At 25.7% G+C, this 26386-nt stretch overlaps 2 non-coding genes across 2 annotated transcripts; both read right to left on the minus strand.

Annotated features, from left to right (window-relative positions):
• Window positions 1-18450: 18450 nt before the first annotated feature.
• Trnam-cau (transfer RNA methionine (anticodon CAU)) lies at window positions 18451-18523 on the minus strand. Its single transcript has one exon. It is a non-coding gene; the product is annotated as a tRNA-Met (tRNA).
• A 5978-nt stretch (window positions 18524-24501) lies between these two features.
• Window positions 24502-24573, minus strand: Trnae-uuc (transfer RNA glutamic acid (anticodon UUC)). The gene has a single exon. It is a non-coding gene; the product is annotated as a tRNA-Glu (tRNA).
• Window positions 24574-26386: the final 1813 nt, after the last annotated feature.

Consider the following 26386-nt stretch of genomic DNA (forward strand, 5'->3'; position numbering starts at 1 on the left):
TAGCAGCTTTTAAAAATATTTCTGGTTTTTCGTTATCGTAAGCTATCAAGCAAAAAATCAAAGCAACAATCAAAATTTATCACATAATATTACAAAGAAATTTTATTTAACAGCATTTAAGTCTTATTAAGCGAATATTTCTTTAGTATGAATTAATTAATTTTAAGTATCAATTCAAACAGTTACGTTGAAGTAAGTTCAACTATAGTTGAGAAACGTAAAATTGAGGGTGAATTAAATTCAAAATTTGCTTGAAAATCAGATTATTTAGGGCAAACTTTTCTAAATTAAGAAATTTTATAATGCAAAATTTAAGTAGTTGCAATGCAATATTTAAATCTACTCTTAAATGTTTAAATGTATTAATTGTGTTTGGTTAAATTAATGTTAATGCATTTGTTTACATAATCACTGTCAAAGACACTCGTAATCCAAACTTTTATAACGTAAAAATTTCCTGTAACATAAAAATTTCCATGTGCAAATTGCATTTTATTACAGAATATTGCAAAATATTTTTTATATAATGCAATTAACATTCTGAAATTAAGCTGGCCGCAATAATGATTTTTTCTCGTTCAATTTAAATTTATTTAAATTAATCGTATCAATATTATAGATTGAAAGATTTGATTTTAAAATTAACCATAACAGCCACCCGCACTGTATTTTAAAAATTAACTTATGTAAGTACCTGTACTGATCATTCATTTCACTCTTAAAACACATAAGCTTGTACAAAATGACGCAGTCACCACTTACCACATTTTATTTTCTGATCGAATTTATTCTTTACAAAGTAGATAAAAATTTTATGGTTTTTTTTTGTTGTGGTTTAATTTCAATTTTTTTTTTAATATTTGATTGGATAGAATTTGTCATTTTGATTTGTTTATTTGGTGTCATTTTTTGACATTTTGATTCATTTAAAATATTGTTGTTAGTTTTGTTTTATACAAAACAAGTACATTATAATCTATGACTGTTGGTTTTTTTTCTCTATTAATTTGTGCGACAACATATTGTGGCAAGAAACTTACATTCATGTACTTGTACTGTTTCTTTTATTTCGTGTGTAGGTGTTTTGTAGTGGTTTTGTTATAACATTAATATTTATTTTACTTTGATATTTATTATAAGAAAATATTTTAAATTTTATCATTGTATTGCCGTAAGCAAGGTTACCATTATCATCTAATATAAATTTATGTAATTAATATAAATAATAAAATTGAATATTTGAATACACATACACACACACATGCATGGTTATATTTCGATGGACGATTATTTTAACTAATAATGACACCATATATTTCATTTCATTTTTAAGCAAATTAATTTTTCTATTTTATTTTCAAATTTGATGAACCTTTTGACACACATATTAAAAAAATAACAATGAAATAATGAGATTTATAATATACTTAAATAAACTAGAAATGATGTTATTGTATTTTTACAATTATTATTAATATAATTAAAGATAAAATAAAATTAACTTTTAATTAATTTCATAAAAATTTTAATTTAGAAAAATTGAAAAAAAAAAATATACTTAGAGCAGCCTCCAATTATTACAAAAAAAAAATTAAATGTACTAAGAATTTCCAAGGTAATGCGAAACTATGACGTTCCTACAAAGTTTTTGTATTCAATACATTTGTTTTCAGATTGGTTATCTAAATTATAATAAATAAATGACTTTAGTGCTTAATTTTATTTTTCATAATATAAAATTGTTTAAAAAATTTTCTATCCTTCATGTTGATGGCCTATACTTAAATGTCCGAATCATTTGAATGTAGATACCATAAAAATTTACAATATACAGAAACTTAAAATTTTAAAAGAAATAATTAAAATATTTATAAAAACTATTGACTACACAGCAGATTTCCTTAAAAAACTTAAAACTATTTATGAAATTAAGGATAATATTGATAATTTCAGAATGAACTTTACAGTTTTACTCGTTTAAAAGCAAATTGTAAGTTTTGACCAAAATAATTTTCTTGCAAACAGCAATAAACATTTGCAGCAGAAACTTAATACTACTTTGATGCAATTGTTTGTTTATTTCTTTTTACAATATTTGCTAAGTTTTATTGGATATGTTTCAGTTTTGACATTTGTTGCAACTAGGCGTTTTTATTAACAGAATTATTTTTTTTTAATTCTATAAAAGACGTGAATTGGTAAGAGATGCAATCATGAACTCAGCCTTTACTTAAGAATATTTCTTTTGTCTTTTCCAAATTTAAAATCACAACAAAAATCAAAAAAATTATTTTCAGCCATTTTCTTCCACATCATATTCCCATTAAAATTCCATTTGCTTATTTAATTATTATCTACATGTAAACATACATAAATACCCTTTTAAATTTCACTCATATTTATTAATCACTTAACATCTTTAGAAAAGAATCATAACCTGCCGGCAAAAAATTAATTAACTGCTTTTTATTATTTAACAACATTTTCTTTTGTGGCAACAATCATAACAAGAAAAACATTTTTTAATATCAAAAACACAAAAAAAAACGCACAAAACAAACCAGAAATTTTGTTCTTAAATTTAAAGAATTTAAAAATTTTATTGTTAACAAGAATTTTACGTTTTCTGTTAACCGATAACAGAAATGCATGTGAAAGAGTTTAATGACAATAACAGAAAAGATAAATGTATGAATTAACGGTGATTGATAACGATCTGAAAAGAGAAAAAAACAAACTGTTAGTAGCAAGCGATGCTTTTTTCTCAACTTGTATACTGGCATAATTATTTATTTTACAAGTATATATAGGTATATGTATGTATATATAGACATTGTTATTATTACCGAACAGTATGTTGAATTTACAAAAGTGCCAATTAGCACCTGTCTTTTGTTTTTATCATGCCAATTGGAAAATTTTAGTTTTTATACGTATAGGTAATTTACATAACATTGTCGGAAGAAGAAAAGGTGTTCCATGAAAAAATTCGGTTCCATTAAAAGCAGTTACTCTTTACTCAAAAGCGGTTAATTAGTAACCGTACATAGAAAAGAAAAACAAGACTAAAAATTATTCTTTTACCAATAAAGGGGGATCATAGATTCCTTAAAAGAAAAAAGTTAAAAATAAGTAGTTTCATTCTGCAAGCTTTAACAACACTGCATTTTTGCAACATTTGCGAACCGCTCTCTCATTTTTTCTGCCTTTCAAACCGCCTCCTTTAAAAGTTGTGCGTAAACAATATTATGTGAAAAATCTCCTAAGTTAGTTCAACTTTTACGATATAGAGGTACACATTCCTTAAAATCATCTTGGGACGCAAAATGTGAGTATGTAAGTACTTTAAAGCTTTTTAAAAAAAAATCTCTGATGAATATGTTTTTCTACTTATATGTACACCCTGTACTTCACTATAAGAATCAGATAATTTGGAAATCGTTTATTCTCAATTCTTAGTATAAAAAAACCTATCACTTCTAAAGCAAAAAAAAATGATAATAAAGGCTGTGATTGTTTGAAAAGAAACTTTGTTTAATTTCTTATTATTCTTTAAAATATGTACACACATATCTCTTGAATTCCTGAAACAATAGTTCCATTAAATGACAGATATTAGATATTTCTTAAAAGATATACCAATATTTTTAAAGGGCCTGGAAAGAGTTTTTATATACAATTGTTATACGTACAGGTTAAAGATTAATAGAAAAACTATATCTCAATTTTTTATGTTCATTGTTTTAAAACTTACTAACAATTTGTGTTTGTTTGCATTATGTGAATTTTTATGTCAAATTTTAAATATCATTTATAAAACATTTTATAGAATGCATTAAAAAAAATGTCGGAAAATATGACAAGAGCCCGGAATAGTGTAATTTATAAAAAACAAATACAATTTTTTTTTGCTTTTTGCTTTAGAATTTGAAAAAAAAAGTTATTTCAGTTCGTATTTAATATAAATTATTTTTATTTGCAAGTGTGTACTCGTATTACATAAAATAGGCAGTTTGCAGTTCAGTATAAAGCAATAACTTTATATTAGATAACTAGAAATAGGTTACAAGATTGCTTGAACATTAAAAATGATTTAAATGTGGGAATAAAGTCAATACTTCCTTATCATATTGTTTATATATATTTAAGCCTTCAAATGAGTGTTATAGGGCTGTACACCCGTGCATAAATTTGAAATATTCGTACAAATTATTACATAACAAAAATTGTATGCGTAATTGCAACATAAGAAAGAAGAAAGAAAGCATATTAAAAATTTATATATGTATACAAGAAGCTCGGAGCTTAAAAAGAATTTTTGTGTTTAATAACAAAATTTTGAAATGTTTGCAACTTATATACTTGTAATTTAAAAGAATTATCAATGAACACTGAAACTAGCCCAGTATATAATTAAATTGCAATAAAATTCATTTTGATAAATTATAACATTCATTAAACTGTAATATTAATTAGAAAGATATTTGTCTTAAATTTAAAAAAAATGTTTTTGAGGCGAGGATCGTACATTTTAAAAAGATTCATTTTTAACATGGTAAATTTGCACTCAGTTCATATTTAGTCGCTTTATATAACAAGTTTCGTGTGGTGTTCACGTGAATCACCAACTACTAATTCACATTACGCAGCTCTATTAACTTGCCTGAGCATGGTTTGTTCAAATTTTATTGATTTTTTTTCCAACTGTACTTTATGTTCGAATGTTTTGTTATAGATACGGGGCATGTAAAATTTACATCTAAATACGAATTTCAAACGGTTGACTGTTATTTTATTTTAAATTGTTCATTCATTTCGACAGCTTCCTTTTAATTTTCCAAAAAGGCGTACAATTAACAGTTACTTATTTTATTCACCTTAAATTATATTTACAAAATTAAATTACAGACAACTTCCCCATTTTTATACTCCAATTATCTTAATTCATTTCATTTTTCTTCATTATTTGCAAAAAGAAAATATGAAAAAAGAAATACGCGCTCCCTTTACATTATTGTTACAATAAACACCTAATTACATTAAATTGTTTGTGTGCACGTAACAAATAAATAGTGTATCATAGCCTTTTCCTTGTTATTCAAAATAATTTGAAGGAGTTTCAAAAATTTTAACTGTTATTTTCCCATTTAAATTTTCAAATTATTGGAAAATTTTCATAGCTGCCTACTAATATGTAGAAAATAAAATTTTAATTGTGTGAGTAAAAATGTAATACACTTTTGAATAAGACGCGGAATTATTAAAAATCAACTTAAATAAAAATTTGAATATTTTATTTACATTAGTATTTGTTTTTAGTATGTGGGTATGTGTACACGTAAAAATAAATAAGAAATTCAAAATACAAAAGGAAAAATTTCCTTAAAAATATCAGCATTTCCTTGCAATCAACAAAAACTCAAGCACACTCCAATACATAACGCATGTGTATATATACCGTATAAGAGTAGTTACTGTACTATTAATGGTAATACATTAAAATATAACATAGAAAAACAGTAGGTTATTGTTTTAAGTAAATTCATTTTTTAGCGAATTTCTTATTTTCCTTTACCTTATAAAACGCTTAAACTAACAGTTACAAAAATTTTTTTTATAAAAAAAAAATTTACAAAAAAACTGATAACTTCTTTTTTTGTGTGTCATTAAATTTCTATATGATTTGTAAATTCTCATGTCATCTTTTTAAGTACCTGTCATTTGTAAAAATTGTTAACAACAATTACAAATATGAAAGCTGTCAATCAAAATTGTTTTTTTTTTTCTGTTTTAATGCGCATTTTTAGTTTTCTATACTTAAATACAAATTCATTCTTTTACTTCTGTTTGATGAAAATTTATGTCAGAGCCATCCCATCATGTTTATGATAAATGACAAAAAAAAAAAAAAAAATTTGCAAAAAAGTTAAGAAATTTAATTTTTTTAACATTTTATTTTCTACAATTTTCTTTAATAATTGGGAAATTTTTTTGATTATTTGGTACGATTTGGAAAATATGTGGTTAACAAATATTGAAAATATTCTATTGTGTACAATCACATGTACACTTCTTATGCATTTCTAAATAAGGTAAATAAAATTTAAAAATTTGTACACAATAAATAAATTCGTATTAAACTAATGGTTAGTAAAGTGGCACATTTCTCGTAAATTAGTGGTAATTTCCCTTAAACAAGTGATGAAAAAGACTGTTTTACTAAAATTATTTTCATTAATATATGAAAATACCTCGCAATTGTTACATACTTTTAGGATGTGAGCAAAAAACAAAAGAAACATAATTGTCGAATTAGACAGCTTATAGTAAGGGAAAATAAATAATATTATAATTTTTGTGGTATGAATCCGTGATTATATTTTAAATGTGGAAAAGAATCTATTTATAAGAAGCCGCATATTCAAATTTTGTCAAGCTTCAGAGGCGATAACTTGAAAAAAATTCCTGTTCCACAAAATAAACCATTTCTACCAACTATCAAAATGTTAGTCTTCTACACTAACAGTTTAAGAGAAAAAGTAAGAATGTAATAGTTAAAAAACAAAACTTCATACTCTGGGATGGCTTTGTACTGTCGATCTATACAGTTTCACAGTAGAAGAAATGCATCTACATCTTAGCAATTTAAAGAATATTTACCGTTTTTTTACCTTAAATTGTGAAAATTTACCATGGTGGAGAGAGATAGATAAAAATTTGCTTCAAGGAAAAACGGGTTATCACAAAAATTCACTAATGCATAAGAATATGAATTGTTATCTTGGAGTTAGAAATTTTGCCGAAAAATGGACGCATATGGACAATCGTACTGAATCAATTAATAAGCTTCTTTTTTTTCAATTTTTCTGAAAACATGCTAAAACATATGAGTACTTGTTATAATTTATTCATAAAAAAAAACAAAAGTTATGCAAAGGAAAAGGTATATTTTTGACATCTATTAAAATAATGACAGTTTTATTAAAGTTTTTTTTGGAAATTGTTATATTAATGGAGAAAAATTGGGATAACCAAAATTAACAAAAAGCAAATTTCAATATGAATAAATTTGATTTGATTAAAATATCGTTTTCTAAATATTCGCAAAAAAATTTTTTGTAGATATACAAAAGGTTTTAAAATAATGCAAAGAAGCATGTGAACAAGTCATAGTAAAAAATTTTGCAATGATGTAGGAATAAATTAAGGAAAGTTAATTAAGGTAAATTGAAGTATTGGGCATCAGATATAAATAATCCATCTTCTTCCATACTTTTATGTGAAATTGTATTAAGATATACATACTTTCCTACAATCAATCACTTCCATTTGCATATGGCAGTCATGGGCAATTAGAGCACTTATTTTTAATAATTGTTCTCTGCAAAGGCAATTATAGTATTTATATGGAAAAAAATGAATAATTGAAAGTCACTTGCTCCTGCAATTAGCTGTGAAATGTATGGTATTTCGCGTCAAAAAAATTGATATTTATGACTTTTGCAAATTCTTTGCAAATGGCGTTTTGGAAAACTGCTTTTAATTTATTTGTAATTGTATCACGCATTTAAATTTTGCGCTAATTATACCCGTACGAACGTATGTTCGAAGGGTATACTAAATTTTGCCTTACCGTTTGTAACGCTAAGAAATAACGGTCTTAGATATAGACTCAAGTGTATGTTTTTGATGAGCGTCGAATTCTGAATTGATTTAGCTTTGCCTGCCCGTCTGTACGTCCGGCCGTTCCAGCGATAACCGAAAAACTAATTGAGCTAAGTTCACCAAATTTTCACAAATGATTTATTGTAATAAGTGCCAGAACCCTATTTAAATTAGACATGATCGGGGTACCGGTTCTGGTAGCTGCCATACAACTTCAATAGTAGTTTGGCACACACAGTATTTTGAAAAACACAGTATTGAAGTTTTGCATAAATTAATATGGTAATACGGCAACTTAAAGTCATAGTCTGTCCCATAGTCAGTTATGGGATATTTATTCGAACATAAGATAACAAAATTGTACGGGTATCACAGAGTTGACAAGGTCAAATCTATTTTTGCTCATTATCCATATAATTTTAGTTATTTAATCTATTTTAGGTATTTAAACTGAATTTGAAATATAATCACATTTAATTACTTTAATCCCTTAAAACGCTACCTTGTAACTGTATAATATTAGTATTATTAAATTTATTAAATTTAAGTTGATATCTTGTGTAGATCTAATTTGAATAGAATATTATCAAATTCTAAATCCTATAAATTAAATATTAAATTCAACGTTACTGACAACACTAACGATTTCTCTTGATATCTTTAACTATAATAAATTGAAAACTAAAACCCCCGTATCAGACAAGGAATTTGAATAAATTAATAATTAATTAAGCTGAAAGTATCCTTCACAAAGTTTTTCAAATCAATTTCTATATACGACTGTGGGTAGGCAATTAACGAAAAATGCATTTTTTATGCAAATATTAAAAACAAAAAAAAATCTATGAGATCACCCGGCAAACTATAGAATTATGTTCCTTCAATATTTTTATTACTCTACTATTGTTTTCCTTGAGTTCTAAGAAACCATTATTTTTAAATCACCTATTCTGTAAAAGAAAACAATTTGATTTATTTCCTCAACATTAAATTCTGGCCTAATATTATGATATTTTATTGTATTTCCATTATTGGGGAAAAAATTAAAATAATTTTGAATAATATCCCATTATTAAAAAAATATTGTTGATTGAATATTTTTGCATTCGAGCTCGTAAATATAGATTATTATAGCACGCAGCATGACTTCTTCCTACGATAAGTTCGAATTCTAAATGTTACGTTAGCACACAAGTTAAATGTTATTTTGTAGTTAATTCAACATCAAGAGATTTGCTTATTTAATCGAGCTTTGCATTAGGTAGGCGCTAGGTACGTGGCTCTATAAAATTTAATTTGCAATCAAATTTATAATGAAAACGTTAGATATGACATTCCCATGTAGGCATTGAAACTTATTCAAGCACAAATAGACACTTCCAAGAATACCAACGCCTGTTAAATTATTTTTTAAAAAATGAAGTAGCAAAATTATTTTGTAAATTATTTTGAGACCAAAAAACACGAAAGTTAAAATAGTTACATTTATTGGAAAAATCATTTTAAATGGACTGAATTCTGATTTAAAACTAAAACCAAAAAGGTGAATTATTAATTGTTTTGGCCTATACGAATGAAAACGAAATTTGCTGAAAAATAATCTCTTTGAATGCGAAGCTTCAAAATAAAGTTTTACATACTGTGGCTATGTGAAATTTTTGTAGACTTTGCGTTTGCTGCAAATTCGGCTTTATTTTTAAAAATTATTTTAAAAATAAAGCCGAATTTGCTTTTTAAAATTATTTTTAAGAATTATTAATATTGAACACTTTTGAAATCAATCAACTCTCATATTGTTAAATTAATATCGTACAAATAGTATCTGTGATTTCCATATTATATGATTTATGCTTGAAAACCTAACGAAGGTTTTGCATATTAAAAATTTATTTTATTTTATTTTCTGCTTTTTACATTATTAATTAATTTGCATTTAATTAAAATAAAAACATAATCAATTTGTAATCTTAATTTGATAAATGACTAATAAATCATTAAATTTATAAAATTTAACTCTCGGAAGATAATACTCTTCGAACATATTGTTCTATACACAAATATACACAGAGAAAAAAGCTTGAAATTTAATATAATCTTTGAAAATTATTTCATACTTCTGTCAAAATAATCAGCTCCGTGTCAACAACATTTTTCGTTTATTCAACATTTTTATGACAAAAAAAAAATAACAGCTTGGAAAAAACTAGAAATATATACCACAGACACTTGACGAATAAATTTATTTCTTTAATTTTATTAAGCTAAATAATGACTTTGACATTTAAAGAGAAAAAAAAAATATAAAAAAGTTCAACACAATTGTATTTACCGTATAATTTTTATTCTTATTTTACTATTTTTTCTTATTTTCAAAGCACATGATAATGACTGTCAAAATTCGCTTGCTATAATGCTGTAATATATTGATCGCCGACCATAAAAACGTTTCAATGAAAAATTAATAAAATTTTTGAAGAAAATGTTTTGCCAAAAAAAAAACGTGATAATTATGCGAATTTTACTTCCTTGATTCTTTGTTATCTCGTTCTTCTCTTCTATGTGTAAACTATAAATGTACCTATTGACTCTTTTTTTGTATCAAATCGGCGTTTGTCTGTGAATTCTGGGTGTTAACTTGAACATGATTTCTAATTTGATGCGCATTTAACACATAAAATTAATGTTTTGTAATTCTTTACAATTACACACAAACAGATACTCCATATACTAAATTGCTACATCGTCTATACGTTTCTTGCTCCCCATACAATATTTATTTGGAACTATAAATTGAGGTTGTTATGCATATCTATATACTTATATGTATAATACTTAATTTTATTATTATGAGTACTATATTATTATTATGGGTACATATTATATAATATACTACCACCATGTGCTTAAAAACAGCTAAGAAATTAATAGTTTAATAGTGTAGCTACAACTAGGTTTTTCCTTATTTAAAAATGTAAGCAAGTTTATATTTTGTTTAATTTGTGTTTCAAATATGTGCAGAATTTCAAGAATATATCTTTGAATAAGATTTTTAAACACAGAGATGTAGAATTTACTCCAAAAATATTATATAAAGCAATATTTCTATTGTTAATTGGGTAACCTGTGCTTTTCACGCGAAAATTAAATTCACTCAACCATTCCTTGAACAAGTGAAAATGCTTTTTTAAAAACTTCTTCCTAAATTTATTTCATTAATATACTCGTACCAGCATCATACAATGAAATAAAAAGTTATTGCATACTTTTTGGAGAAAGAATAAAAATTAAAAGAAGTCGGTTTTATTCGACAATTGAAGAATTTTCGAATTTCGAAAGACAATAACTTGGGAAGGGGATGAAAGGTAGAAAAAACTTTCGTTTAAACAAAATAAACCATCTACTAATTTCAACAAAATGGTGAAATGTTAGATTTTTGCAACCTATCATCTAAGAGTAAAAAGGACTTTCTGTATGCTCAAGGGCCAATAGTTTTGTAAACGGACACGCGAAAGCCAGACATACAGAAATTCACAAGCATTTTTTCAATTTTGTTGGAGCTGCATCAAATGAGATCGGAAGAGCTAAAAAAATGGCCTAAATATTTAAACTAAGCAATTTCGACTTTTTAACTTTAGATTGTTACAGCAATAGTCGTTGAAGAAAGTTATTGTTATGAATGAACTTTTTTAATTGATAATTTTCAGATTACACTAGCAGGTTCTACTTCTTTAAAATTAATTTACTAATCCATTACTTTTAAAAATGGAAAGATAAACGAAATAGTATACACACTCTACTCCAAAAATTTTAGAAAAATTCTGAAACTATTTCAGTTATTCTAGTTTAAGTTTGAAGAGACCTGAGGTTGTTATAATTAAAATCGCATATACAAAATTATTGAATTAAGAAAGTTTTCTTCATAATGCATAAACTGCATGCAGGGTTTTCCGTCTATAGTTAAATTTTTAATATTATGTAGTACAACGAGTTCATAAAATAAATTTTTCCAATAAAATTTCCGAATTTTAATATTGCCGTTTGCATCATTCTCTTCCAAATTTTTTTTGTTTTGTTGAAGCAAGATTCCTTCCGATACGCACACGTTGTTCACATGTATTTAACAAATTGATCACCATCTCATAAAAAAATTCACTATAATTACTATATTCAAAAGTTTTTCACATTTTAAAATCTTATAATGTTGTAAGTGTCTATATAAAAAAAAAATTATTCTTTATCACACGTCACATCCATTTCACATGGATACAACGCAAAAATTTCTACTGCTTCACATAAAAATTAAAAAAAAATCCATTCTTTACAATATAAATGTGGGTAAAATCAATTCAAAAAAAATACCCTTTCTCTACCTCATTATAGATCAATCTCCTTTCATAAGATATAAGATTTTTATTTTTGAAACAAAAAACTCAAAAAATATTCTTAAAAATATGTAGGTATGAACAACCTGTCATAAACGAGACATGAATAAAACGTAACAAAAACGTAAATTTTCAAACTATGAACAATCAAAATCTCCGTCATGCCACACATAATAATTTACCGCCTTGTAATACCAATATCCATTTAAAGAACAAAAACAATACGATATTCTCACACTCGCACAAACAGCCTCGTATATATTGCTAACGTTATTAATCATTAATCCAAACAAAATTTCCACTTAAATATTTACTTTATTGAAAGAGTCTATATTTTAAAAATTTTAAAGACACTCTTCAAGAACTTAAAAAATCAAAGAATAAGTTCTTAATGAACAATATTCTGATCCTCAATGGCACTTAAAAATTTTTAAATTATATTACATACTTGAGTATACATATAGACCTAAACCACTTATATTAGAATTTTGAAAATTATACTCTGTTTGTTAAATTATACACACGTACTACTCATACATAATATTATTATTATGCCATAGGCATAACATGAGAATTTTTTGGATTTTTGTAGAAATAACGCTTACGGGTACAATTCATATGTAAATTTTTAATAAGATGAAAAACGCAAACTAACAAAAATAAAAAACAAAATTCAAAAAATTTGCCATCATCATCTCAACAAATATTTACTCTGAAAAATAACCAAAAACTGCCAAAATGCTAAGGTCAAGGGTCTCAACTTAAATTTTTTTTTTCTTCAACATCAATTATATAACAAACGATCACTCAAGAAAACAGATTATATTATATTGTTATTTTTTGCTTTTTTTTACTCTTACGGTCTTACTCCCTAAGAATAATTATTTAAAAAAAAAATTCATTTTTGGATGGAATTCTGAAACGTGTCGCAATTCATAAATCTGTGGTTGTTCTGTTTGTTAAATAGCTATGTTTATATGAGCATAATGTGTGTACATAAATATAAGTATATTTGTATTTACCTAGCATACGACTTACAAATTAATGCTAAAAAATAATTTTCTTACATATTCTGATTGTTTCCTCGTAAAATCAATTGCTTTTTGTATGGATGTCAGTTTTTAGTTTTCGATAAAAAATTATTAAAAAAGTTTCTTTGCCTTTCAGTCCAGTGTCTGATTTTGTGTTTTACATGTATACACACTAATACTTTAAACAAGTATTTAATGTGAAGCCCATAAATATGCAAGAAAAAATTTAAAAATTTTTGCTTTAAAATAAAGTTACAAATTCTTGTTACAAGCACTTTAGCAGAGTATAAGTGACTCAAATTCATATTATTTGTGTTTAAGGTCTTGTTATTCGTGAGTAAAAAGGAAAAATAAAAAATTTTTAATAATGATTTGACGAGTGCAAATGTAACTTTGATTGTATTAACTGGTAACGGTTAACTGTAATATTCTTAACAAACGAATGATTTTACTGAGTGCGTCCCATAGAATCATAAACGTAGCAATGACATAAGCATTCTTATGTCATTATATGAATACTGCACGCAAACTTGCTTGCGTGCAGTATTCTTCTTTGTAAGGGAATCAATTTTCAGAATCAAAAATTTGTAATGTGCAATTTTAAAATTACGGTAACAGTTTAAAATTTTATATGAATTTTTTTCGGCACGAATTCGATGAACTCAATATATATGTAATAAAACTATTCGTTTTTCTCGCTTTTCCCACATCTTTTCTCACTTTCAAATCCGAACTTTAAGATTTCCTAATAAATATGTCATTTTTCCAATTATACTAATTTTTTCAATTGGATTTTTGTATCTCCTCCAAAATTATCGATTGAACTTACCACCTTCAAGAACAAAGTAAATGAGTGGTAGCTAAATTTTGCATAAACATTTTAGAAAAATCGGGATATGCAATACGAAAAAAATTCTACTTATATTGGATATATGTATGATACTAACTAATTTTTTTCTCACTAGATAAGTAAAACATGCGCATCAAATAAGATTAAGCACAAAATATGTATACAAATAAAAACGAAATTTAATTTTTAAAATTTCCAATTTTATTAACGATATTTCCATGCAATTATAGTTATAGTATTTATTGCATTACCATTTCTGGTATGAGGTCAGTCTTTTGTCCGCCTGCGAACTTGTGCACCTTCATTTTGGTCTGAATTGATTTTTTTGTTTCCTTCTGAAATGGTCAAATTTGGTATTTCACGATTTGATTAAATTTTTCGATGTGTCAGACTTTAGCAGCTGGAGTTTTATTGCCGGAAGATTTTTTATTTTTGATAATTTCTTGTATAAACTTCGCTTGACAATATGAAAGGTGTTGGATAAAAAACATTCAACTAGGAATATTCCTCATATTTTGTTTATTTGTCTATATTATTTACTGTGTTTTATTTAATATTTATTTTAGATTTTCTTTGGCATTTTATTTAAGTAATTTAGCAACAATAAAGCATCCAGCGACACAAATAATTATGTAAAGTACCTATAAATTGTTATGCGATGGTGTACCTTCATAGAATTGTAAAATATACATATGTTATTAAAAATATTTTGTATACAATAAGATGAAAGAAAATATTATGCAGGAAGTTAGACGATCTACCTATCAACTAAAAAATGAAAAAGAATAAATATCAAAATGAACAGGAAAAGATAAAAAATAATAAAGGTGCTCGCGTACTTCTAAATTCTGAACCATACAATGATGGTGTACATTTTTCTTTTGTTACATTTATTTTCGTATTCTTTCTCCATAACACATAAAAAGAAAAGGTATTGAACCCAAATAATGTTACACTTGAACGTATGGCATATAAAAGAAATTTAATAAAATTTTCCTTTAAATTTAAAAAATATTATATTAAAAAATGCATACCAGTAAAGTAAGCATAAATTATTTTCCTATAAAATTCTTATGCTAAACCAATACAAACGTTCTAATCATAGTTGTATTGAAGAACGATAATAATATCAAAATGCATTTATTTTAACCAAAAATTCACACACATTATAATAAAAATTTTTGATTCACAAGTATCGGCCAATAAATCTTGATGAGCGTACAACTTTTTCAACCAACTTTTCATTTACAGCTTAATTTTTGTAAGAAAAACATTATAGAAATTTGGTTCAGAAATTTTACATGGTTTGGTCGGAAAACCATTTCAGTTAATTCATATGATAGTAACCAGCACATTTTATTGGAAAATATATACCTTTTTTCTCTTTTTGAATCGGAAGGATTAAATACAAATTAAATTGTGTGTTTTGAAAAAAAAAAATGTTTATGAAATCAATATAGATGATGAAGAAGGTCGTCAAAAGTTACAGCTCGCTTCGCCTCCGCCAAAATCTCTTCCGGCAGTTTTTATTTCTATTAGGCTACCAATTTCGTCAACATCTTCTTCTGCCGAAGTAAAATTGCAAAATATGTTCAGACCTTTGAAATTTTTTTTATTCATTTATTTTTTTTTTGGTTTAATTTCAAGTCAAACCATACTTATGATTAATAAACAAAGCTATGTATAGCAAATTTCGCAATTTTTAAAGAATTAAGATTCAGTACTTATATACCAAATACTTTTAAATTCTTGAGCTATTAACATCATTTTTAGCTGTTTTATTTGGTATATTTGATTTTTTCATTACCATTTTTGCTAAAATTTTGCTAAATTACGTATAATAAATAAGCTTTTCCATATAATAAAGCAAAAATTTAATTCTGAGATTACATGGTTATGGTCATTTCAAGGAAATTTCAAATTTTTTATTTTAAAGCCCCCGTATTTAGTTGTTTTTCCATTTTGCAATACAAAATTCCCAACAACTTTTGGATCGAACTATCTAATTTACACATACTAGTTCATCCTATCACAATTAACGTATATGTATGTGTATTTTTACAGTATATAAAGGGTTTTTCTTAAGATATTTTAATGTATGCTTATAGTGTACGATTTTATAGTTGTACATGTATTCATAAGATTTATGTGGCAGGAAGATAAACTCGCGCGCGGTTCTTCAAAACGTGTTGTGGTTATTTATGTTTCTTTTTACTACTTTTCGTCTTTTACACAAAGTCTGTAGATCATGCAAAAATAATTATAATTTTATTTTATTTTTATTTCTTAAATTATTGTTCCTCAATGAATGTCCGACCAGTAAAAGTCAATGACCCGAAATGTACCATTATAAATGTTTTCAGGTATAAGAAAAAAAAACGAAGAGAACACAAAACACTGAGACAACAGCAAATCATTTGCTCAACTGAATTCAATTGAATGTGTTCTTCTCTTCTTTATCGTTTTTTTTTTCAATGTTTTTTTCTGTTATACGGTCAGATATAAGTTATGTACACAGGCACATCATGTATGTACTTATATTTAAAGCTGTACGTGTATTTCTTTTTCCTAAGCATTCACACATATCAAACTAAAACAATTCTTTTAGTTCCATTTTTTGGTGTTACAGATTCATTCAATAGATCCACTCTTAAGATATTGAATCTAGAAACATAGAGCAATGTTAATTTCGTTTTATTGTTGTGATTATGCACGTTCCAATAGCAATTTTAATTTTTTAATTCTATTTCTAAGACTTTATTCAAATGCAGAAATAAAAACGTTGTACAATTTTTTTTTATTTTTTAAACATAATTTTTTAATTGCACTAACACGACAGAAAAGAAACATACTTATATACTTAATGTTGCATTGTACTTGTTTTTATAAGTGTTTTTTTATTGCCTTCAAAATTCTAACGCACAGGAAATTAATTATTGAGAACAAAGTGATCTATAGTTTCAATTCAATGGTGCTAGTAGGTAGGCGGAAACCGAATCTTAAATAAAATTGAATTAAACCTTTAAATTACATACTTTTAGGGGGACAAAATTAGAAAAAAAAACCGTTAAAATAATGGACGCGTGGAAATTTTAATTTTACTAAATTCAATGTGCAACAACTTAGAAGGGAAAGGAGTTAGAGAAAAATCTTGTAATAAAAGACATTATTAACCAATGCCAGGAAGCAGCTAAGATTTCAGACTTAGACATACTCTTTTAGACCGTTATTTTGTAATTACAAGGTTAAGATATACTGCTTCATCATAACAAAATCAAGCCCCCATTTTTCTGCTTTTGCAATATTTAAGAAAGTTTTGCTGTTTCGATACAATAAATTGTCAAAAAATAGATTTTTACGTCATCGCGTCTTATAGGCGGGCGAGGTAGGCAAAAATTCTTTCTAAAGAAATAAGTTTCTAGCAAATATTTTTGAACCTTGCTATTTTCAAGTATAAGGTACTGTAATATTTGCGCGAATAGTAGAAGTAGTCAGTCATTGGATCTCTATTGCATATAAACAAACCTCATATGTTTTATTACTTTATTTAAATATAGATACCGTGTAATTTCTTGCTTCGAAATTACTATAAAATTTTCTATTGCATGCAAACTTAAAATATGAATACGAAAGGTGCAAATGATTTTTTTTTATTTAGTAGAACAAACTCAGCTGGGTTTTAACACTGCAGAAAAAAAAAGAACACTCTTATTGAATTCTTCAACCTTATATAATAGTAATGCCGATTGTAAAGAAATACACAAGAAAAAAGTATTAAAGAGTGGATAAAAGAAAATTTATGAAGACGATTCTACATTGAATTTTATGATATTCCTGCGGAGGTAATAAATATAGAAAAATTTATTCTATCAATTTGGTCATAAATTTTAATTGAAAAAAGTTTCTTTTCTAATTTTTATGTACATTTTGTGTGCATATGTATGTATATATGTATGTATATATGGATTTTATAAACAATATCAAAATTAAACTAACTGTTCTTTTTATATTTTACTGTTTACTTTATTTATTATTGTAAGGGTTCTTGGTGTCTAATAACAAAATTTCATTTTTATGTTCACACTTAGTGTTGCCAAAAATTTACCAAATGAAGATTAAAGTGTTACCAGACCACATTGAAATATTTTAAAATGCATAGAAATATGTTTTCACTGCTTATCTCTCTTACTGTATGTAAGCAAACGTTACAGTAAGCTTTTACTGGTCAGGCTCGTCAATAGATAAATCAATTCAAGTAAAATCAACTGAAAAATTAAACTTAAAACTCTTCTGTATGAAAGGTTCTTTAAACGTTATATACAAATTTCTATTCATTTAAACTTCAAATAACTTGACCGACAATTAATTTGGCAGTGCAGCCGAGCTTAAAAAAAAATAAAATTCAAATTTTTGCTGCTTTCAAATTTTTTTACAAATATAAAAAGTCTCGAATATTTTACAAATTTCCATGCACTTTATTATATTGAGGCTTCTGTTTTGAATTAAAAAAAAAAATTTTGCATGCCCCGAGTGAGGATCGAACTCACGACCTTAAGATTATGAGACTTACGCGCTACCTACTGCGCTATCGAGGCTGCTTGTTTTAGTTTGTTTAGTAGTTATTGTTCAATTAGCAAATAAGAAAGAAGAATGCTGAAGGTCATTTTATATTATTTTGTTACAGGTTCATAATATCTTATTAAAATAAGTACCTGATCTGATACTAACCGCTATCAAAATTGAATAATATTGTAGCTATGTGCTATTACCCGTAATTTCTACAAATTCTATTGATTCTCTTGGAAAATTTTCAAATGATAATTATTTGTTACTTTTATATTAATGGTCCTTATCAAAACTAAACATGACTTCAAACTTCTTATGAAGAGATTACATTCTTATGCGAATACTTAGTATACTAACAATATATAATCAGTTAATATATTAGCAATAAACTGGTGGGTATTGAAAATTTAAATAACCATAAATACATACAAGTAAACTGTTTATTCTCTAATGTAAGGATTCTCATGCATACTTTAAGCTATATAAACCAATAATATTTTAACAATATTTTTAGTCAAATTGATTACGCTATTTTACACCTTCTTAGCATGCTGATTAGAAGAAGTTTCTTAAACAAAGCAACTAATTTTGAACTACAATGCAATTGTATACTTTGAATAAAAACAAAGAAAAATACACATTACTTAATATTTTACATAAAATTTGGCAGAGTACTAAAGCATTCGTAGAGAAAAACTTCCAAAAAAATTAACGGAGAATAAAAGAATATGAAATGAATGACTGGGTCCGTGTTATTATAATGCCAAGATTTCCTTAAAAATTGAACTTTTTTTTTATTAACATTATGTAATCTTTTGTTTCACATAGCACCCCTACTGGTAGGTAATCGTTCGTTTATTAAATTCAAATTTTATTTTGAAAATTTTCTTTAGCAAAATTTTTTTTTTCTTATTTTCTCAATATTTTCTACTTCGTACCATAAAACAAAACTTGTAAAATTTTTTTTTTAATTACATCATTAAAATAATTACAAAAATTCAATGAATAATCAAAGAGTGTAGAAAATTTAACATTATTTTTATATTATTTTGTAACTAATTTAGAAAACCCAAAAAATTTTCTCCTCTTTATAGTTAAGTTATACCTTAATTTACCTATTATTTCAAAAATTTTAGCTCTTTCTTTTGTACATATCTGATTAACTTTTTTGCTGATTTTAACAAAGCAATAGGAAAAGCAATAAACATCCTACGAATATTTAATGGAAATAAGTGACCATAATTAATGCAATCAATGTATAAAATGGAAAATATAATAAAATTAACAGGGCCCCTCTTATTCTATTTTTATTATAGCGTTCATGTATAGCATAATGTAACTGAAATAAAACAAAGCAATTTAAAAGTACAATGCTTTAAAATATTCCCAAATTTTATTTGATTTCTTCAAGTTTCATTAATTTGTCTTAATTATTTTAATAAACAATATGTTAACACCTATGGTAGGCATGAACACTGTATAAGCAATCAATTGTTGCTTTCTTTGTTTTAATTTCATATTTTGACTACATGAGTACTTTTAACCTAAGTATTTTATTTATTTTTCTGCCTTAACGGACATTGTTAATATTTTAATAACTATAAATTCCATTCTAGCGATTTCCTAATTTCCTAATTTTTTTATGTCACCTGAAAGAAGTCTATGATTTTAAAATTTATTTTCTGTAAATACTCTTAGTTTATAAGAATTTTTCGTACTTTTTGTGAAACAAAACTTTCACATGGCTCAAACTGATAGGAAATTTTGGACCATCATATTTGTTTATGAAAAAATTCAGAACCTATACATATGTGTATAACTTTATATGTATGTATGCATATAACAATAAGCAGTTGCTATACGCGTTGCAAAGTCATAGTTCTATCATCTTTTCATTCTTAAAATATAATAAGAAATTGAAGAGATAATCATATAATTTTCTAGAATATTCAATAAATTTTAAATAAATTAACAAAATATGCGAATTCAAATTTTAAATATGTGCATACATAATATATGTACATATATACAAAAACAATATCACTCCCAATTTGAAGTTAAATAATTATACCATAAACAACGAACTTTGTTAAATTGTTCTTTCCGTTCATTGATGTATCTACATATAATCTTAATTGATAAATTTTGCATATACCATATTAAATAAATTTCCAAAACTCAAATTTTTTATAATTTCAGGAAATAGAAATTTCAATATTTAATATTTTACAATTATAGACATATAAAAATATTCATTAACATTGAACACACCCAGGAAGAAAACAATAACATTCAAGAAACATTAAAAATTTGTAAAATAAATTTTTATTGAATACTTTAGAAATATTGTATTTCATATGCCTTATTTAAATGATATAAAAGATAAGTGCAGCAGAAATAATATTCTTCTTTAAATTTAAATCGTGATTTGATCCAAAATACCATTTAAACTTCACACATGAATATCGAGATTTATTATGATATTATAATTGATCTAAATACATATAGCTTCATCATTTATAAATAAGGAAATTGAACATGCATTCTTAAAAAGGAAGAAGTAGTGTTTTTGTTTTGAGCATCCATACTCCATCATTAATCATTTATAGCGACACTAATTCTTGTACAAAATAATTCATCATGTAATGCCGAATCTGCTTTAAAATCTAATGAATCGCATAATCTATCGCATATAAGTTATTTAAAGCTACATAATAATTTTAAAATATTATTTTGGAAGCAATTTCCAATGGTTTCAATTACATGTAGTTAAACTTTAAATATTTACTACTTAGAAACTATTTATTCTGAAATATGCGCCCGGAAAATTAATTTAAAATTAATCTCAATAAATTTAAACTATTTATAATATAATTGATACTAATCTATATTACTTTCTTTTCTTCTTTTACAGGTAATTATCTATGACTTCGAGGTAATTCTTAAATTTAAGCCAAGAATTTGTGAGTAATTATTAAAAAATAATAAAAATAAAATAATTTTAATTTTATGACTAAAACTATAGTATCATAACGAGAAAAAAAAGAGAGTTGAACTTGTCAACTCTGTGATAGGCGCACAAATTTGTTATCCTATGTGCGAATAATTATGCCATAACTGACTATGGGACAGACTATGACTTTAAGCTGCCGTATTACCATATTAATTTATGAAAAATTTCAGCACAGTGCTTTTCAAAATACTGTGTGTGCCAAACTATTATTGAAATTGTATGGTAGCTACCAGAAGGAGCCAAAAAATTTCAACGACTTTTATCAAGCACATTGGCCCTACTAATATATTCGTTTGTGTGAAATTTCAATACCATAGCTTTTATAGTTTTTGAGATATAGCCAAATAAATTTTGAAGTTGTATGGCAGCTACCCGAACCGGTACCCCGATCATGTCCAATTTAAATAAGGTTCTGGCACTTACTACAATAAACAATTTGTGAAAATTTGGTAAACTTAACTCAATTAATTTTTGAGTCATCGCTGGGACGGATGTATGAACGGACGAATGGACAGACAAAGCTAAATCAACTCAGAATTCAACGCTGATCAAAAACATACAGTTGAGTCTAAATCTCAGACCATTATTTCTTAGCGTTACAAATGGTAAGGCAAATTTAGTATACCCTTCGAACATACGCTCGTACGGGTAAAATATAAAATCGAATGGCTGCAGTGGTTTAGCATCAGTGATCTAGCAAAATAACACTCTCTAAATTTTTTTAGAATTTTTATTTTTAAAACAAGAAATAATTTTCAACCTATGCTATATGACCACTCATGATAGTGCTTCTAAACGTTGATCTTTTACATAATTGTCCATAGAAATTTAAATTTCTCGCTTTTTTCTTCAGTGCACACATTATATAATTAGTGCATATAAAGTACTAATAATATTCTGACTTTCAATTTAGAAGAGAACCAAAGTACATACCTTCTTTTCCCTTTTAAATTAAAAAATTTTTTCCAAAAATATGAAAAGATTTAACCATTTTGGAATTTAACTAAAAAAATTTAAATATTTTCATACAACAATTTATTTTACGTGAATCTTTAAAATTAATGAGTCTTTTGTATCTGAATGAATACAAACATGACTTTAAACATAATAACGGATGCAACTTCCTTATAGGAAAATTCTTTTCTAATATTATAAATTGTCGTAATATTTATTAAAGACTTCCAAGTGTAAAATATTAATTTTACAAAAAGTCAATATATTTTCCTTTTAAATACAAGAAAACAAATAAAGAAAAGAAATTTCCTATTTCCACATAACTGTCATCCTCCTCTTTAATATTTTAACAACAACTGACAAACACAATATTTTTATGGAATGGAAAATGCAAATGAATTGTAAACAATTGACACAATGAATAATTTACATTTGCTATTTCAACTTTTATTTTATTTTTTAATTTGTAATATTTTGTAAATAAATTTTCCCACATTAAAATTCTTTTTATTTTATTTTATATTTCATTTCCCATCTAATCATACCAGATAACATTGAGCAAGCAATCATTTAACTATGATTACTTTGGTTTTTCCTTAAAAGATAATTTTAATAAAATTGCTTTAAAATACCAAAGCATTGGAAGAACTTACTTACATACTTATACTCTAATTTATGCTTATACATATGACATGTAAGTAAGTAGGAAAGTATATACATGTAATAATCAAATATTAAACAAATAATTTCGGTGGGCGAGTATCCAACGGAACTTTCTACAAATTTATTGAACACATAATAAAAAACAAAAGTAAAAAAATTTGAATTTGTTACTAATCGAAGAATAAACGATTGTAACAGTTAATGACACGGTAATATACGTTATACTTGTAAAAATTGCTAAACCTTCTCTCCGTCCACAAAGGTACAATATTACCCCATCACATTTTCATGTAAATAATACAAGCTCGGAAATAATACAAATTCCAAATTTCGAACCTACCCTTAAAAGGAGTGAGTTCAAGTATTTACATTAAGAAAAAGGTAAGAACATCGAAGAGAAATTGGTTAGTTTTAACAAATGTTTGAGTTTTAAACTAAACCTACACGTCTTCAGACGTAAAATTTCACGCCAAGCCAAAATTAAATGTTAATAAACCTTTATCTCGAATGTAGAATTCAAACTAACCATCAGAGAAAGCAATCATAAGTTAATCAAAAATCAAGTCGCCGTATAACCGCAGAACAGCTAAATGATGTGGGTAGCAAGGAAGAAAACTTAAAAAATAAATTTTGACTCGACTGGAAAAATCTGTAAAGAACCACTTGATTTCTGGGCAGACACTGCATCAACCTAGCTAGTGAAATATAGGAAAATAATGGTCGATTTTCTGTTTTCTTTAAATCCTTCTTATTTTAACTAAATTCTGGATGTTTAACTTTTGTGTTAATTTGTGAACCTAACTCTTATTTAAATAAACCATAATTACATACATGTATGTATGTATTTTACCAATATGCCTTGTGTCGTTATTATTGACTTACAAACTAAAAATTTAATTTTTAAGCAAAAAAATTAATCAATACAAAAAAAACAAACAGAACTATTTTGAATTATTCTAAAATTTCTACTTTAGCAAAAAAAAAAAATTTTATGCCTACGAAAATTTTGAAATATGAATGTACAATTTCTGTAAATAAAAATTCTTTTTCTATTTTTAGCCACGATCGAAAATGTTTTGCAGATATGAGAAATTATTTTTTTAAAAATGTATTTTCATAACATTATAAAGACAAAACTATGTACAAAATTTCATAGATCTTAAAATATTGCTTTTGATAAATTTTACACACTGCTGGGGCATTTCTTATTACTTACATATATTTTGAGTGTGAAATTTGCGTTAGATTCATTGGTGGATGGTAATAATATAGATTATAGAACAATCAAAAATAATCAAAATTTCATGAATTTCCTATTGTAATAAATATTATAAAAAAAAGTTAAAAAAAAATTACTTTAAAAAAAATATAATAAATTTCCCATACCGGGAATCGAACCCGGGCCTGCTGGGTGAAAGCCAGCTATCCTAGCCACTAGACCATATGGGACATAAAATATTTTCTTCCAATATTTCAATTTATTAAACATTAATTGAGCATTTTTTTCTGAAATATAAATATAATTTTTGCATTACTTAAATTATTATAAAAATAAATTTTCGTAGTAAAAAAAAATAATGAAATAAAATAAAAATTCTGTAATTTTAAATTTTAATTTCTTAAAAGATTCAAAATATGCACAGCAATTCTATTTTTCAAATACAATATTAAAAGTGAAAAAATACATTTAGAATACTAATTAGACAATATTATTAATAATTACGGTAGTTTACATAATATTAACATGCATGCAAGTTAATATTATCTCAATAAATTGTAGAAAAAATTAAAAAAAATGGTAATTAAAATAACACCATAAAAATTTTAATTTTTTTATTAATAAATTATTTTTTTATGACTAAGAGTTTATTTTTTTTTTTTGTACAACTTGTATTTTGATTAATTTCATTAATTACATTCATATTATACCCACAACATTCATTATCATTAGTGATGAATACCATATAAACTAATTAACAAATAACTGAAAACAGACAACAGACAACAACGTATGGAGAACATGGAACTAAAATCTATAAGATTTGCAATTTATTATTGCCGTCTCAGAAATCGAATACTTAAAACAAAATTAATTAATACGAAATTTTAATATTAAAAATATTGTAAATGAATGCAATTAATGTTAATTTAATGTAATCTTATAAAACGATTAATACTTGTAGATACAATGAATTTAAATCTTAATTTGGTGATATTAAATTAGAGAAAAAAATTATACACGTCAGATTAAGATTATTATTTTAAATGAATAATAATGATTACTTCATCCATTCGTAAATACAAACACAAATATTCTGAGATTTTAGAATTCTATTGGAAATTGTACACGATTATACTTAAGCTATTCATAAGATTATGCCGAGTTTTTTATTTTTGCTATTAAAACGCAATGATTCTGATTTTAATTGTAAAGTCAGTAATAAATTTAATTCAAGACACCCATTTATATTTTGGAAACAGAATAATTAAATTACTCATAATTTAACTTTTACAATGATAACTTCACATAAACTTTTAAATTATGCTCATAAATGTCATTTGAGGCGCGAAGTATTTTAATAGAAAAATTACAATAGAAAATAATTATTGTTTCTAAATGCTTACCGTTTCTTACTCCTTTCCCAAAAACTATAATTACATACATATATATATAAAAAAAATTTAGACTTTGAAATCATTACTTTTAATATTGCATTACTTTTAATAAGCACGATATACATATTCTATGATGAAAACGATCCATCATTCTTAGGACCAATTTTTTAGATAGTCATCAACGAAATAAGGAATTTCATTTAATTGCACCTTTGCTTAAATTTTATGTTCTATAATTTTATTTAATTTTAAAACTTACAGCAAATAATGGGAGCAATAACATGCGTTTGTATGTACATACAGGGTGTCTGAAAAGCTCCCGTACTTTTAGAAATACTAATTTTTCTACTTATAATTTTAGTTTTTTTTTTCAATTTGGTTTCATTATTTGCATTCGTCGTGCAATCCTACCCCAAGTAGTATCTATAAACTGTGCCTTTATTTTTTGTTAGCCTAGAAATGAATAGCGATAACAAGCGCATTACTATTATAGAATTACACAGGCCAGGTATGAAGACAGTTGAGATTGTAAGGACGACTGGTTACAAAATAACTGTCTATGATGCCGTAAAACGTTACCAGGAGTTGGGGAGCACGTCGGAGAGGCACTCGAGGGAGCTTTGAGACGCGCATGGAATAAAATTGC

This window comes from Condylostylus longicornis, unplaced genomic scaffold (genome assembly GCF_029603195.1).
Source record: "Condylostylus longicornis isolate FDR11 unplaced genomic scaffold, ASM2960319v2 ptg000018l, whole genome shotgun sequence".
Lineage (NCBI taxonomy): Eukaryota > Metazoa > Arthropoda > Insecta > Diptera > Dolichopodidae > Condylostylus > Condylostylus longicornis.